The sequence below is a fragment of the Urocitellus parryii genome, chromosome 2, assembly GCF_045843805.1.
Source record: "Urocitellus parryii isolate mUroPar1 chromosome 2, mUroPar1.hap1, whole genome shotgun sequence".
NCBI lineage: Eukaryota > Metazoa > Chordata > Mammalia > Rodentia > Sciuridae > Urocitellus > Urocitellus parryii.
The window spans coordinates 32,123,131-32,141,611 of record NC_135532.1 but is presented as its reverse complement, the minus strand read 5'-3'; the positions used below and the strand labels follow the sequence as shown (position 1 = coordinate 32,141,611).

Here is an 18,481-nt window from a genome sequence, read left to right as displayed (position 1 = left end):
AAGGCTCTCATAATACAATCATTTCACCTCTGAATGTTTTGCATTGTCTACACATGAGCTTTTGGAAGACACCTAATATCTAAACCATAACGGAAGGCAATTTGGATTAATTTCAGTATTTCCCACTTCCCACTTCATAAAAATATATTTTTATCAATGTATCTTTAGAATAGATTCCTTGGAGTGGAAATGCTGACTGAAAAACAAAAATCATATGCCATTTTGCTAGGTAATGTCAAGTTTCCCTCTGTAGCAATTGCACCATTTTGTATTCCCCACAACCTTGCCAACAAAATATCATCAACTTGTAGAATTTTGTCAATTCAATAATTGAAAAATGCCAGCCTGATTTTTAGTATGCATCTCTCTTATTATGAGCAATACAATTTAAAATATGTCCTAAGGGTCTTTGACTCTTTTTATGTAAACTTTTATATATTTTGTCCATTTTCCTATCAGATTTGGGGTTATTCTCTTTTTTATTTCTTGGATTTATTAGCCTTATGTCTCTGAAATAACTAATATGTTTTTCAGTTGTCGTTCATCCTTTTATTTGATTATGGTATTTTTTTTTGATGTGGTCAAATTTTTTATGTAGTTAAATTTATTCATTTGTTATTTAGGTTCATATTAAAAAACAAGTTTTCTGGGCTGGGGATGTGGCTCAAGAGATAACATACTCGCCTGACATGTGCTGGGCGCTGGGTTGGATCCTCAGCACCACATAAAAATAAAAAAATGTTGTGTCCACGGAAAACTAAAAATATTTTTTTTTGATCTGTGATTGTTTCCAATTATCTTAAATCTTATGGTAACGTATTTTACAAATTTGTATTGATGGGTATATCTCTTTTACCTTAATCTTTCCATCTAATAAGTTGGCAAAAAGCACCACTACCAACCACCTAGATGTTCCATAGTATTGTTTCTGAATAGTTGTTTAAAAACAATCCTGAATGATAACTTAGTCTTAGAAAATAAAGAATTAAAAAGTAAGGTCTAACTTGTTACTGTATTATGCTGACTTAAAAAGCATCTGAACTTATAGATCAACTTTAAATTTGAGAAGTGTTAAATACTCTTTATTTAATATCATACATAAACCACACTAAAAAATGCCTTTCCATAAGGAAAGAACAGCATTTTAGATACAGGGAATTCTAATTAAATTGGCATGGTCAACAAAAATATAAAGCAGACACTGCTTCCTTATCTTCAACCTTTAATAGGCTAATGAACACAAATTGAAACAAATGTGAATCATGCTTGGTTCTGAGAGAGTGAAGGGATTTCCCCCATATTTTAAACATATTCACATAATCAGTTCTGTAAAACTAAATATAAAACCAGTTTTCAGATGTCACTCACCATTTTTGTGAAATACTGAACATTACTAATTAAGTCCAACCACAACTTTAAAAAGGGGAAACAGTGATAGAATTTACTGAAGTGGGAATATAACCAAAATATTAATTTAACTACAAGTACGTTTTACTTAAATCAGGATTGTCCAACAAAAATACTTTTTTCAGTCTTTCATGATCTGATTTCTGGTGTATCATATCAATTAAATTATGGTGCACATAAAAAAGCCAAGAGACATTTCTGTTTGGTAATAAATGAGGCAGTAGCTATTACTCATTAGTGGCTTTTTTGAGGTAAGCTATTAGGTCTGCCCTTTCTCCCTTCTTCTTAATGCCAGCAAAGATCATTTTTGTTCCAGGGATGTACTTTTTGTGATTCTCCAAATACTCCATCAGTGTATCGTCTCCCCAGGTGATGCCTTTGTTCTTGTTGGCATCTGTATAAGAGAATCCAGCAGCCTGACCTGTCTTCCGCCCAAACAGACCATGGAGATTTGGCCCAGTCTTGTGCTTGCCTCCCTTTTCCACCGTGTGGCATTGGGCACACTTCTGAACAAAAATCTTCTTGCCTTTCTCAACATCACCCATTTTTAATTCGTTCTTTTGTGGCTAGCGCAAAGAAGCAAAGAAGGATCCCGGTCAGAAGCCGGACGTCCCACTCTCTAGCCCAAGGACACACCGGTCTGCGCCTATGTCAATAATAAATATTTTAAAAATTCTCTCTCTCAAAAAAAATAACTTTTCTCCTAATGAGTGCATGTTTCATTTTTTATGGATACTTCTCTGAAACATTTACAGTTTATCCTGGGGCATACTGTGAGAAACAGATTCAATCTGATCAGATCTCACATGGCTATCTAGTTACCCTAATATCACGTATCACATTTACTTGAGATGTCACCTTTCATATACCAAATTTCAACATATGCTTGGGCCTATTTCTGAATTTCTATTCTGTTCATTGGTCTTCTGTCTACTCATTCACCAGTATCATTCTCTTATAATTAAAAAAGCTGAGAAGAGTAGTTTCCCTACATGCAGCCATTGCATTTATTTTTCCAGAGTTTTTCTGGCCATTCTATTTATATTTTTTAACAAATTTTGAAATCTCCTTGCTTTCTTCTTTTTAAAAAATCTGGCATCATTTTTATTGGCACAGTCTTACATTTATAAATTTTCTTAGGAATAAGTAAATGTAAAACCTTTCTTAAATGGTTATCTGAAAATGTATGTCAAGACACTTAAAATATTGATACTTTGGACCTGGTAGTTCCTCTTTGAGCTGTCATCCTTAGGCATCAACCTGCTATTACAGTCAAATAATGTTATATCCAAATAATGTGAAACAAAAATTCTTAATAACTTGAGCAAATATGTTTTGTACAAACAGGATAAAAACTATAAGCCTTATTATTTGTCAGCAATATTTAAATACATACAGAAAAAATTAGTAGTAAATATGGTAAAATAGCAGAATGTGGGAAGATCAATAGATGGGAAGGATTTAGGAGGAACAAGGAAAGCAGGATGTGAAAGCCTAAGGAGAATAGGAGAGTGTTCTAGCAGAAGGTGACAGCCAACATGTGTATGGAACCCATACTGGCCAAGGAGGATATTTCTGCACAAAGGATGGCTCAGCACGCATTGTCCCAGATTGAGCAAGATAAAGAGGTCATTCACTGAGCTTGTGACCCAAAACGGGATGTCAGAGTCTGAGCAAGCTAGGGAGAACATAGCTTCAGAAGACCCCCCCAATGGGGCAGAAGCAGCCCAACATTGAGTGTCAAAATATGAGCAAGGTAAGGAGGATGTACAGACAGGAGGTCTTTATAGATGGTGCAAGACATCAGAGCCCAAACAGGGTAAAAGAGAGCATCTATGTTGAAAGCAGAGGAAGTTCAGTTTAGGAATGCCAGTGCCTGAGTTGATTGAGAAAGACATGCACAGAGGAGAGGGGAAGAGGTAGCAATGAGATGTTAGATATATACAGGAGGATTAATAAATTAATACATGCATTAAAATTTGAGTTAAGAGAACCAGTCTTCTCACTTTTAAAGAGGAAATTTCAAACATGGAAAGTGAGAAACTAGAACAAACTATGGTAATAAATTAAAATCAGAGATATTAGAGTGAACTCATATTTTTAATGTACATAAATATACATGTAAGCATGTGTGTGTGTGTGTGTGTGTGTGTGTGTGTGTGTGTGTATGAGAGACAGAGAGAGAGAGAGAGAGAGAGAGAGGGAGAGAGAGGGAGAGAGAGAGAGAGCGCTCTCTACCTACTGAGAAGGTCTGGGAGCAGTGATAGTCCATAGAATGAGTAAACCTGGTGCCCAGATTTTAGTTTTGAAATGATATAAAAGTAACAGGGCTTTTTTTAATGGCTAATTCCAGGATAAGATGTGAAAAATGTAAGATGAGCCTGGGACATCTTGTACCAGAAAGTAAATGTATTAGTCAGGGTTCCCTAGAGCAACAGAATCAACAGGCAGTGTAATTATAAAAGGGGAATTTATTAGATTTGCTTATACAACCAGAAGCTGTGTCTGCAGGCTGGAGAGCTGGAGAAACCAGTAGCTATGCAGTCAAAGAGGCTGAAGTCTCAGAACAAGAGGGATCAACAGTTCTACCCTAGTCCAAGACCAAAGGCTTCAGGAAACTCCCTGGGGAATCATTGGCAGAGTCTGTTTTGGAAGAGTGAAGAAGGGAGAGTCTAATATCCTCAGGTGATGGAAGCAACAATCAAGAACCTGTTCAAGAAGAATCAAGCTTGCATCACCGCTGTTTCTATTGGATGGTGCTGGCCACACTTAGGGAGTATCTCCATTTCAGTTGGCTATCCCACATGCCAATCATTCCTAGACACCACTCTTATTGACACACCCAGAGGCCTTTTAATCATTGGCATATCTTAATCCAATCAAGTTGCAGATTCAAATTAACCAGTACAATAAGAAATTGCTCAAAGAGTAATAGGAAAATGTCAGAAGGTCACAGAAGCCAAACAAATAGGGGATAATGCAAGGATCAAATTAAATAATGATAGTAATGGATGATAACCCTTTGCATAAAGAACAAAACAATGAGTCCAATCTTATATGAATGAATAAATTGAAAGTTTTCTAAAGAATAGAATATTTTTATAGTTTCAACATATTAATTTCAAAAGTAAAAAGGGTGCTCCGGAAAGAAAACTTCAGAGCCACTCTAAGTAAACATGAGCATTTTATACCTCGTGCCATCCACTGGATACTTCGAAAACACAGCATCACTTCTATGATATTCCTGCCATGAATGCACAGACTGAACCTGATTGTTCGAAACCATCAGACAAAACCAATTGCAGGGACATTTGACAAAATAACTGGACCATGATGTTCAAAAGAGTTGAATTCATGAAAGTCAAAGAAAGACTGAGAAAATGGTCAAGACTGAAGCAAACTAAGAATTCCTGAGAACTGGATTCAACACACAATTCTAAACTAGATCTTTTATTACAAAAGACTGGATTTAGAAAAACTGACAAAACGTGAAGGAAGTTGAAGGATCAGAGAGTATTAATGAATCAATGCCAATTCTCAGAATTTGACTACTGCATTGTGTTTCATTCCTAATTTGAAAAAAATGCACATAAAATATTCTGGGGGGAATGGGAGCATGATGTTGGAAACTTTTAAGTGGCTCATGGCAAGAAATCTTTTTGTACTATGTTTGCAATTTCTAAGTTTGCATTATATAAAAATTGTATTCAATAAATTTTAAAATTAGAGGAAAATTATGAGAAAACATAATTTTTTAAAAAATCACAAACTTTCACCTATAAATTTCACTTCTAATAGCCTACTTAAGGACATGATTCAGATATATACCCATCTCCAATAGCCCTGGCCCATCTGTTTATCCTTCAGATTTTAGATCAAATTATTTTATCAGCAAAATTTTTCTTGACCATGAGCACACATTTGAATCTCCTGTTTTAACAATCTTGTTTCAACCTTTGTGGCTTTTACACAGTTTGCAATTATATATTTTCATAAGCATTTGATTGGTGACTTCTCCCCACTGAAGTTAGGGACCAGGTTGGCAGGGGTAATTGTTTAGGTTGAATTTGTCCCCCAGGATCCATGTGTTTGGAGTTTGGTCCTCAGTGTGATGATGCTCAGAGGTAAGCTCTTTAAGATAAGAGGCCTAAAGATAATCTGAAACAAAACAAAAACATTATTCATATCAGAAAGGGGACAGGGACAGAAACTAGAAATTAGACTTCTTTGAATAGACTTTGGTTTTGTAGATTTCACCTTAAAATCTGTTGAGGGCTGCGAATCAAGTCAAGATGGCGCCTGGCAGTTTGCCAGGAGGAGTGGTTTGTGAGGCAACGCCACCGAGCCATTAAGATGGTGAGAATTCCTTATTGGCTGATTACTGTATCTGGATGATGCTAATTGAGTCAAGCTGTGTGTAATCAGTTAGGTATGTATACCGCTGTTGTTCTGTAATAAAGCAGTTCCTGTTTCAACCTTCAAATTGCTTGTCACTTCCCGGTTATTTGGCCCAGCCAGACTTCGGCAAAAATCATTTAAATAATTTACATAATTATATGTCAAAAAGTATATTTTAAAATACCAGCAAAAATCAAAAACAAATGACAAAAAAAGAAGCATGGCCTGGTGGGAGGTGCTCAGATCGACTGGGTCAAGTGCCCTCAGAAGGGATTTGGGACTTTCATCTTGCTCCGGCTGCCTGTTTGGTGGTGTGAGTTCTCATGTTCACCAGCTCTGCTGCTTTTGTAACACCATACACATGTGGTCCTCAGAGCTAAGCCAATGCTGGCGCTGTGTCTTTGAGCTAAATAAGTCTTTTTTCTTTATAAATTTAGCCCACTCAACTATTTAATTATAGTGATGAAAATGGATGAATTAAAGAGGTTCTCAATAATATAAATAATCGTGTCATGAACTGATAAAGATGGGTAAATGAATAGACAGATGTGAAGATAGATGATAGATAGATAGATAGATAGATAGATAATTCATGTAAAGGCTATAAAGTCATGGGCCTGGAAGTCTATTCTTGGGACCTAAACTTAAAAATATTCTGTTGATCAAAGAACATAAAGAACTGGGAAGAGCTGAGCAAAGAAACACATTTGATAGTCGGTCTAGAAACCATCTGAAGAGAAAGTGATGCCTATCTTGATTTTGAGGGTGGGGAACAAAAGATATGTTTTAGTCAGCTTTGCTCTGCTGCAACTAAAAGACCCTGACCAGAACAATTGTAGTGGAGGAAAAGTTTATTTGAGGGCTCACAGTTTCAGAAATCTCAATCCATAGGAGGCCGGCTTCATTCCTCAGGGCTCAAGGTGAGGCAGAACATCATGACAGAAGAATGTGGTGGAGGGAAACAAATCACTTGATGATCAGTAAGCAGAGAGACTCCACTCACCAGTTACAAAATATACACCACAAAGGTACGCCCCCAGGAACCTACCTCCTCCAGCCACATCCTACATGCTTCAGTTACCACTCAGTTAATCCTGTTAGAGGGAGTAATTCACTGATTGACTCTCATAACCCAATCATTTCTCCTCTAAACTTCCTTGCATCGGATCAAACCTGAGCTTTGGGAGAGACAGCTCACATCCAAACCACAACAGAAACAGATAGGTTAAGGTTCCAATTGGAAGTATATATCACATCTCTGCCTTTGGGACAAAGATATAGAAATAATGATCAGCACATAAACCTGAGAATTAATGTTTTAAGCTACAGAGGTTGTTCTATTGAGTATAGAAGTGGAAACTCCATCTCTGTTCTGCCTCTGAACACATACAGTTGACTCTAAGGGAAAAAGAAATACCCAAAAAGGAAAGGTTTCTTTACTCAGAAGACATGAGGTCCTAAGATGATTGACTTTATGTCACCTCTAACAGAAAGTAGCACAAAAGGAGAGAGAGTCCTTTCCTCCACTTCATCCTTAGTCATCATGCCCTGGGGTCTTTGTGCCATGACTTGTGGAAAAAACTGGACTCTGGGACCCTTCCCACTGAGAAAGAGACAATGATTAGCAACCAAGGAAATGTGGGTGGCAGCCTGAGCAGCTACCTAGCCTTGTCAAGGGCAGTCTCCAGGAGGGAATTCTTACTAAGTACCTGGGAGGCGCTCCCAAGACCTCCTAGGAGAACTGTCCTGCCAAGGGACGCTAGCCTGGGGGCTACAGCCAGAGTGGCCCCTGATATATGTGTTCAACAAAAGAATCTGTTGAGATGCTGCTGGGAATAAAATCCATATTTTTACTTTTTATCCCACATATAGGGAAATAATAATTTTGTTAAAGAGTATATTAGAATCATGTAATCTATCTTTGCACTAAGATCATGCCAAACTGCTTCTTTCTTCTCCTTTTTTTTGTCAAAGACACTGTTTATCTGAATGATATATGAGACTTAAATTAGAATATTTTTTTCCTTTTTAAACAATAAATAAGTTAGTAAGCCAGACAAGATTTTCTTAGTTAAAAGCAAATTGAGGATGTGAAGCATTGAACTACACAGTTCACGGAGAAAATGCTTTGTCTTCTATTTCTCTCCATTTCAATTTGAGCTATAATATATAAGTTGACCACCAACTAGTAATTTACTAGTGATTATTTTTAATAAAGCACAAATACCTTTCATTTTCCATTTCTCTAATGTTTTCAAACGTAGTAGTTCAAACTATATAAAAGTGAAACGGATATTTAAAGCAAGGATTTGTGAGGAATACTTCTTTTTCTTCTAATTACCCTTCAACCACCATGCCCCCAGCCCCACCTCAATACCACCTAACTTCCCTCCAGCTGATCCCTATTTCTATACTCACCTTCAAAGCTACACTTCTTAAAGCATTGTGTATGTATATTTTTCATTTCCCTATCTCTGATTCACTCCTTAACCCACTACGATCTCACTTTTGCCCCTATTGCTCTACCAAAATCACCCTCCCTAAGATCATTTATCTCCCTCTCCCACAGGGATGATTTCTCTGAAGAATTTACATGGCTAACCACTTCTCTTTTCTCTTACTTTTACAATTCAATCCTCCTACATCCTTGGCCACTCTTTTTCCTAGCTCAGTTCCAGACTTTTCTTTATCTTCTGGCCTTTAAATGTTGATGACCCTCATGCCTGAGTCATAGGTCCCTTTCTTCTTTCACTCTGTACATATAAATGCACATACATCTCAGAGGATAAGCAGATAGCCTTATAGAGTGAGGAGGACCAGGAAAAAACACCTAGTGAATAGAAAACCTCGTATCTGAAGGGAAATCGAACTCTAGTTTATTATTGGTCTACAGGAATACAAAATAAATGTTGTCAGAACTTCTGGTTTTTCAAGAGAATCTTAATTCTGGGTTACGTAGAATCTCTTGATTAATAAATATTGACAACCAGCGGGTCATGGTGGCACATGCTTGTAATCATAGTGGCTCTGGAGGCTGACACAGGAGGATTACAAGTTCAAAGCCAGCCTAAGAAACTTAGTAAGGTCCCAAACAACTTAGTGAGAACCTGTCTCAAAATAAAAATAAAAAGGGCTGGGGATGTGGCTCAGTGGTTAAGCACCGCTGAGTTCAATCCTGGTACCGATAAATAAATATTGACACCCAAATCCACTTTTTTTTTTTTAATGATTGAAAAGGCCAGTGCCATTTCACAAAAGATATACAATCAACAAATATATGGGGAAAAGAAAACGGTTCAACATGTCTAGCAATTAGAGAAATGCAAATCAAAACTATTCTAGGATTTCATCTCACCCCAGTCAGACTGGCAATTATCAAGAATGCATGCATCAATAAATGTTGGTGAGAATATCAGGGAAAAGGTACACTAATACATTGTTGGTGAGACTGCAAATTGGTCAGCCCCTCTGGAAAGCGGTATGGAGATTCCTTAGAAAACTTGGAATGGAACCACCATTTGACCCAGCTATCCCATTCCTTGGTTTATACCCAAAGAACTGAAAAGCAGCATACTACAATGATGCAGCCACTTCAATGTTTTTAGCAGCTCAATTCTCCATAGCTAAACTATGGAACCAACCTAGATGCCCTTGAACAGATGAATGGATAAAGAAAATGTAGAATATATACACAATGGAACATTACTCAGCCTTAAAGAAGAATGAAATGATGGCATTTTCAGATAAATAAACTCCATTTTGGACTTTATTTACCCGAAAATGCCATCATTCATTCTTCTTTAAGAGTAGAAATCTTTCTTCTAAGAAATGGAAGGGGTAAGACACTACATAAAGCAGTTTTCAGAAAGGTATGGGGAAGGACAAGAACAAAGACATGCCTGGGCAAGGAGGGGAGTTAGGGGCTTGATGAACATGGTGGGTAGAATGTTTGGTTCTAATGAAAATGACAGCTCCTAGCTGTTAGGATGCAGCAAGTTTGGGCCTGGTAGAGTTTCAATAGTTGCTGGATAAAGAATGTACAGCTTACAAAATGTCAGTTTACTTGGAGGTAAATGTGACTGGAGCCTGGTCTTTCATGTCCTCTTGGCCTTGAATTTTGGGGCAGTCCAATCTGCCTTTATCAGTTTGATTTTAATTTTTCTGATATTCACATGAATATATACAATGTATATGGAGATGTATGTATATATTTTTCAAAGGTAAACTCTCTCCACATTCTGCTTAAATAAATAAATTTTAAACATTAAAAAAGAAAAGAAAACACCCATGCCAACCAAAGTAACCCAAATATGCCTACTAGAATGCATTTCCTTGCTCTGCTCTACTCTTTATTTTCTCTTTTCATAATCTTACTCATGCCCCTATAGTCTTACCATATTAACACCAATTCTCAATTATTTATCACTAGTACAGACTTCTTTTTTAAGCTCCCAGATGTTGACATCCAATGCCTACCCAACATTTTCACATGGATGTCTTGAAAGTGCATAGTCAGTATGTCTAAAGTAGAATTCATGATCTCCTTATCTGGTTAGAAAACATTTTCTGTTAATTATCTATTATAAAACATTAATAAGACTTGATGTTGACTCAGAAGAGCATCGTTGATATGACAGTGAGGAAGATTTCAGCTCAACACAAGGCAGAGGTTTTACCTACTGGGCCTGCTGTGGTGGATGCTGGGACAACCAGGTTTTCCTTGAGAAAGGAAGGACTTTTTCCACTAGCTGCTGGACAATGCCAGAAGATCATCCTCAGATTTTAGCCTTCCTTAGAGACTACCTAAGCTAGAGGAAATTGCTTTGCCCAAGATGGTACCTCCTTCCAAGGGAAGCCAACATCCATGGTCAAGATTGAGGTTTAAAGGACTGGCTGTCCAGCCCAAACTCATGAAAGCTCTGAGGTGCCACTGCAGGCCCAAGCTTGGCATCTATCCAGCTGAAGCATTCACTGGGACTCCATGGTGGCAGGACTTCTCCCTCTGCCCATTCCAGCCCCTTTTCACTTTTCCTCAAATAATTAGTGTCATGCACCCTAATTTCCCCCGTGAGTTATCAGAGATACTTGCCAAACATAGAATGGCTGTATCCAATTCATTGCTAGGAATGATCAACAGAAATAGGGCAATTATTTTTTAAAGTATATTTTTTAAGACATTGATGGACCTTTATTTTATTCATTTATTTTTTTTATTGGTTGTTCAAAACATTACAAAGCTCATGGCTTATCATCTTCCATACATTTGATTCAACTGGGTTATGAACTCCCATTTTTTACCCCAAATACAAGTTGCAGAATCACATCGGTTATACATCCACATTTTTACATAATACCATATTAATGACTGTTGTATTCTGCTACCTTTCATATCCCCTACTGAGGGGAAAGGGGAAAAAAACAAGGGAGAGAATTAAACAACAGCAGATGGGGTAGAGAGGGAAAATGAGAGGGAAGGGGAGGGGGGATAATAGGGGATAGGAAAGGTAGCAGAATACAACAGTCATTATTTATTTATTTATATGTAGTGCTGTGAATCAAACCCAGTGCCTCACATATGTTAGGCAAGCGCTCTACCACTGAGCCACAACCCCAGTCCCAGGACAATTTTTTTTAATGTTATAGAACAGATGCATATTTTGGATTCTTCCAGTGTTCCTTTCTAATACAAGATTTTATGATTCTAAGTTTTGGATGTTGGAAATCATACAATTAACATGTTTTATTTATAGAGTACTTTATATATAACACATGCTATTTCATTTCAGTCTCACAAAAAATGAAATAGGGTATTAGCCTCATTTTATAGAGGAGAAAACGGAAATTCAGAAACATTAATTGGTCCAAGATCACATGTTTATTAAATAAAGGATCAAGTACTTTAACCTATTTCTTCTCACTTCTTAGGCTAAACAAAGGTTTTTTTACTGTATTAATTATGTGAAAGAATTATGGCTATTCATAAAAGAACTGCATAACCAAAAATGATATTAAATTTTTAATCTGCTTTGCTCTTGCCAGTATTATAATGAATATTTTTTATAAATTATTGAAAATACAGCTGTATTTCCATTTGCCAGCTCTAATTCCATTCAAGAATTTTGATGGGCTCTTTGAGACTTATATGATTCCTTTATTATTTCATTTGATTCCACATGAATCTGTCTTTCTTCTCAGTTGTACAGAAATGTCCTATGATATATACCTGGCAGTACACATTTCATCATCTCCAGACTGCTAGGACCAAAGCCAGAGAACCTTGAGTGAAATTTTGCATGGTAGAAAGAACATTACAAAAGCAGATGAGGGAAGATATGCACAAAAAGTATTTTTGAAATTAAAAGTTAGTAGGTAGATGCTTTTTTAGTAACTGCCAAACCACAAGTGAAGACTAGCCCTTTAGGTTTTTGAATCCTGAGATTTTGTGTTAGAAGAAAAAAAATAAAATCTGTACAAAAGACAGTCAAATGCCCTGCTATCACCCTGAGATTTATATTAGATTCTGAGAATAGTTAGAGCACTCAAGAGAAATGAGACAAAGCATCTTCCCCCAGCTCCAGATCATATCCTTTGACACAGTAGTATAATCCAAATTAATTTTACAAAAACAAAATTGAATCCAGTTTTCCTGTAATCTAACCAGAATTTATTAGCCTTCCCATGAGTGAAGTCATGGCCTTTCAACAACCTGCTTTGTTGTCAGACAAAATATTCATCCCAAAAGTAAAAATGGTAGTTTATATTCTACTCTTTGGAACTTCCTTGGAGGATCTCATAAGGAGGGAAAGAGGTGTCTATGTTAAGGAAACTACAGAAAATAGTCCTTCCTATTTCAAATTCATATTGTGTTTTTAAATACATTTTTACTTAAAATGTGTTATAGAAATTTAAGGGGAAATTTTTTTAAATACCCTAGTAAATGACACAAACCTGCAATCTTAAGGCTGGAGTACTTACAAGATATAGTGAGCAGGAAAGAGCATCAACTCCATTCCTTCCCAGGAAGCTGCAGTCTAGCTTTGAGTCTGGCTGTTACTTCCTAGCTACCTACAATAACTTCCCTGAGCCTCAGTTTTTCATCTGGAACTTGTGGTTCATAATTCTCTCCATGTAGATTCCTCAAAAGAGTAGGAATGGAACCACCAAATAACCTGACTATACCATTCTTTGGTACTTATTCTCAAGAATGAAAGTGTGCTATAGCTATACATGCATACCCGTGGTTATAACAACACAATTCACAATAGGCAAACCTTGGAACCAGTCTAGGTGATCATCAATGAATGAAGGGATAAAGAAAATGTGGTATATGTACACAATGGAGTTTTATTCAGCCATAAAGAAGAATGAAATTGTGTCATTTGTAGGAAATGAATGGAATTTGAGAACATCAAGTTAAATGGAATAAGCCAAACTCAGAAACTCAAGGGTCATATTTTTTCTCTCATATGTGGAAGTTACAGAGGAAAAGGAAAAAGAAATATGGGGATGTATCTCATGAAAAGTTGAAGGAAACTCAGTAGAGTAAAGGCACCAGGAAGAGGGAGAACAGGAAGAGAAAGAGGAGACACTGGGGAATGATACTGGCCAAATTATATTGTTATGATGTGTGCATGTATGAAAATGTCACAAAAAATCAATCCCATTATGTACAACTATAATGCACCAATAACAAGTGTGGAAAAAAATTACCTTCTTATGAGGTTGTTATAAAGACACCCATCATCATAGCTTCCTCCAACTTGGTGGCATCTTCTGACTTTGCAGTTCTATAGCTGCTGGTGCCCCTGATGCCCCTCTGTACACCTATGGCAGTGTACCTACATCAGGCACCTACATCAGCCCCATTGACCCTCATCATTTTTGTGTTGCTTCATCTACCACCAGCACTTACTGTGGAGGGTAGGAAGAGACTTTGTAGTTATGAAAACCAAGAGTACTTTGTAATCATTTTTGTTCTAGGTAATAATGAAACAATTTTACCAGGTCAAGTTAAGGGCTTTGCATGCATCATTTCAATGAATCCTCCTTGAAAAGGTTAAATTTGGTATTGATATCTCCTCTGTTAATCTGCTTTGGGTCACTGTAACAAATATCTGAGACTGAACAATTTATAAAGAAGAGAAGTTTATTTGGCTCATGGCTTTGGAGACTGAAAAATCCAAGAACATGGCACCAGCATCTGCCCAGCACATGGTAGGGCTTTCTTGCTGCATCATAACATGGTAAAGGGCATTGCATGACAAGAGAGAGCAATCCTGCCAGCTCTTGGGTCTCTTCCTCTTCTTATAAAGCCAGTAATATCTCAAGGGCATCCTATCTAATCCTGGTTAGTTTGCAAAGGCCCCACCTCCAAATACCATTAACATATGAATTTGGGAATTAAGTGTCTAACACATGAACTTTTGGAGGACAAATTCAAATCATAGGATCTCCTTTATGGAAACAAACAAAAAAAAAAAAGCGAAGCTCACTTTTCCTAAAATCACTGTGTTTATAAGTGACAGAACTAGTGTTTAAGATTCTATCCCCAACATATAAACTCTTAATTGATGCTTCACACTGCTTTTTCTAAGTCCTTCAAAATGAAAACTGTCCTACTTGAGGTCATCTAAAAATTTCATAAAATATTATACAATCTATAAAGTTTGAGTAAACCACCTAATTTAGCAGCAAGATCTCTTGCTGCATAGAATGTCTGGAACCTGTATATCTCTACTGCAAATATGGAAACCCAGCTACAGTTGGAAGGATGCTGCTGGGAACCTTACTCTGACCATCGAAACCACCCACTCCAAACCTAGGGAGTCAAAGTTGACAGAGTAGTTAGTTCTAACTGACATGATTTCAAGTTTTCTTGAAAAGTAATAGACAATATTTACAGAGTCAAGAATTATAACCTGGAAAATAAGTTATAGAAATAATCAAAAGGCAATTTCTAGGATTCAGGCAAACTGGAGTCCATCCAGATGCCTAGAAAAGAAACAAGTCAGACATTAGTAACCTAAACTATTCTAAATTAATGTAATGGAAGTAATTTCTCAAATTAAATTAAAATAGTCTGGATGTACATAGTTTACAACCTCTTGAGAAAAGCAGGCAGAAAAAGCCAAGATAACTTTCCCAGAAATAAATCAAAGATTTTACCAATGATATTCACAGCTGAGATACGGGACAGAAGAATGACGTTATAGGAGAAGCAGAAGAATACAATGGTTTCTGTCCAGAGCCAGAGTTCCTGTAAATATATTTGACATGGAAAAATTTAAGAACTATTACAGATACACATGGCTTAAAATATTACAGCCTATTCGGGGGACCTAAATTACAAATAAAGCAGTTAAATGTTCTTTGTAACACTAAACATTTCTGTAGGTGGCTTAAAAGGACAAAAAGGGATAATACTATTATTTTCTTCCAGTTTCACAAGCCACCACACCTCTCTGTTGCATACTACTTGGCAAACTAGATTCAGGGCACTGGTTCTCAGTTACTCCCCAAGAGTCATTGAAAATGAGGACATGATTTTTAGAAATACAGGAAAAAAACAGTGACAAGGCTTGTAACAGAGAATGTGTTATAAACAAAAGACAGGCCCAGATTATTTGTATAATACTATAACGTTGGATATGTGTCATTAGACATTTGTCAAAACCCACAGAATATATAGTACCCAGAGTGAACATCATGGACTTTGGGTGAAAATAATGTGTCAAGGGGCTGGGGTTGTAGCTCAGTGGTAGAGCGCTTGCCTAGCATGTGTGAGGCACTGGGTTTGATTCTCAGCACCGCATATAAATAAAATAAAGATCCACCAACAACTGAAAAAAAAGTACTTAAAAAAGATAATGTGTCAATGTGAGTTGACCAATGGTTATGAAAGTGCCACTCTGGCAGGAGATGTGGATGGGGAGAGAAGCTGTGCATATGTGATGGTAAGGAGTATATGGAACCCTATTTTCTATTTAATTTGGCTATAAAACCTAAACTATTCTTTAAAAATAAAGTCTTTAAAAGAAAAGGGCTAGCCCATGGATCACTTAATAGAGGCATCCAGACTCATAGAGGTCCAGAGACAACATCCTAAGTAATAGAAGACGAGGAAACCAAACTCCACAACTGCACCCTGCACATCACACTTGCTCCATTACACCACAGTAGGCACAGAGACCTGACCTCCTTCTACTCAAGTTGTTTTCACTGAGTTGTCTACTCTTTAAAAAAAATTATGGGTGTATCTATTTTAAAAGAAATATTTACAGTGTAAGGGGTTAATGAAATCCATTATTAAGTTTTTAATTACAAACACAAACAGTTGTTCTAAAAATTAGTCTATAAGCTTTTTCCTTTCCAAAGATTAACAAAGCACACAGTAATTTTAGCACTTGTGGAAAAAGTTCGGAGTTGTGTGATGGGTACATGAGGATTGTATGTGTGTGTGTGTGTGTGTGTGTGTGTGTGTGTGTGTGCGTGCGTGTGTTTACATATATATTTTTTTTTCTGTATTGTTTAAAAGCATCCCTGCCAAGCATGATGGTGCACACCTGTAATCCCAGAGGCTCTGGAGGCTGGGACAGGAGGATGGTAAATTCAAAGCCAGCCGCAGCAACTGAGCCAATTGGGGATGTAGCTCAGTGGTTAAGCACCCTGGGTTCATTCCCCAGTACCAAAAAAAAAAGGAAAAAAATGTTCCTAATATAAGATATAAAGATGATGTGGTCTCAACTAAAAAGTGAAACTAAGTACGATTGTCCCTCTGTGTCCATGGGGGATAGGTTGCAGGACCTGCTGCAAATACCAAACTCTGCAGATGCTTAAGTTCCTTACATTAAATGGCATTGTATTCACATGTGACCTATGCACATTCTCCAATAACACTTTAAATCATCTTTAGATGACTTACAATAAAAAGTATGTAGACATTCAGAACAGGCTCAATATTTTTTCAAATATTTTGATCTGTGGTAGTCCAATCTGTGAATTCAGAACCCATAGACACAGACAGCTGATAGTATATCTCTGCTTAGTGTATGAATAACTCCATATAAGGTAATTTGATTGTTATCCGATTGTGTTATGATAGTCATAGAAAAATATTCTGTATTTTATAGCACCATCAACTAAAAATATAAAATAATATTTAAGAATATGAGTTCAGAAATAAATCTGCCTTGGGTTGCATTCTACCTTTTCACTTCTTAGTTGTTGTAACTTTGAAAAAGTTATTTATTCTGCTCAAGCTCCGATCCTTCCTCCAGGAAATAGAAATAACATCACAATATGATATGATGTAAACTGTGTGAAGTTATAGCACAATGTCGGGTTCATAATACGTGCTCAATAAACATTAGCTATTATTAATATTCCAAAATTCTTTATTACTCTAAAATTAAAGGAAGCAATAAATCCAATAGATATAATCCAGATAGCAAAATAGTTCAGAGATTCACAATTCAGAGATGAAAAATCATTTCCCTGTGTCTTCTATTTCTAATTGAATAGACTTTATGAAGCACTCACAAAAATATTTAAAAAATTATAAAATCTCTAACATTGTTTTTTAACCTAATAACCTAAAGAAAGTTTTTCCATTGAATCAATAAATACCCAAGCTGGCCTTCTTACTAAGCTTTAACTTCCTACCAGTAGAACAAACGGCATCTCCTCTGCACAGGCACCCTGCCCCTGTGCTTAGTCAGGGCCTTATTGATTGGGAAAACTCTCTCCATTCTCTCTCCTAGGATGGGATATTTGTAGAGCTAGGTTATCAAGGCGCTCTGTGGCTTTCTTTATTTTCCGGATCTCCCTGCTAGTCGGTGGGTCTATTGCTGGCCTTGACCTTGACTGGAAATACAACTTCAAGCTAACATAGCCCTTAAGTCTCCCTCACTTATTTGCCACCACCTGGCGATTTCTGCTGGGAATAAGGTTTTTCCACACTAGCCTCCAAACCAAGTGAACTGCCTCTGGTGGGAAACTGCAGGTTTTTCATGTTCTGCAGCACCCTTGAAAACTTCTGAGTGGACCCAGCTTAGGAATGGGGAGCAGGATGGGAGAAGTCCAAGCACAATGTTGTGTACTCCAACGCTCTTACTTAATATTCTTTTCATGAATAACTGCTTCTCAACTTGTATGCTTCTGATCAATTTCAAGAGCATTGAGATAGTTGTTTTTGACAATTTTCTCCAATTTTATTATTGTATTGTGTTTAATCAGAAAACACAGAACAATGTTTTATCAAAAAAAGATAAATAGTAGGACATGTTCTATGTAGTGTTTATATAGTGATTTATATTCACCAATATTCAAACTATTCGAGTTCTTCAAGGAACAAGAATTCTGAAGACTGGTACTAAGCAATAATTCATTATTCAGAAACTCTCTTTCATCTCAAAAACATCTTTTCCAAAGGATAATTACCATCATTTTTTTTAAAAAAAGCAGGATTCTAGAAGTGTACTTTTGCAGTGTTTGATGGCTGGATGAGGCAAAAAAGTATCTGAACATAATTACAAGAAACCAGGTTGAGACTCTAAAAATAAATATAATTGACTGCAAAACCCAGAGTTACCAAAATATTTATGCTCTCTCTTAGACAAAAGTGTTAAAAAGGACCTCACTAGGATGAAGTGCAAGCCTGTGTATATACACCAGTGCA

General features: G+C 36.7%; 1 pseudogene; it reads right to left on the bottom strand.

The window, feature by feature from the left end:
- Positions 1-1,572: 1,572 nt before the first annotated feature.
- On the bottom strand, positions 1,573-2,052 carry LOC113187353 (cytochrome c, somatic pseudogene; annotated as a pseudogene).
- Between the last annotated feature and the right edge of the window lie 16,429 nt (positions 2,053-18,481).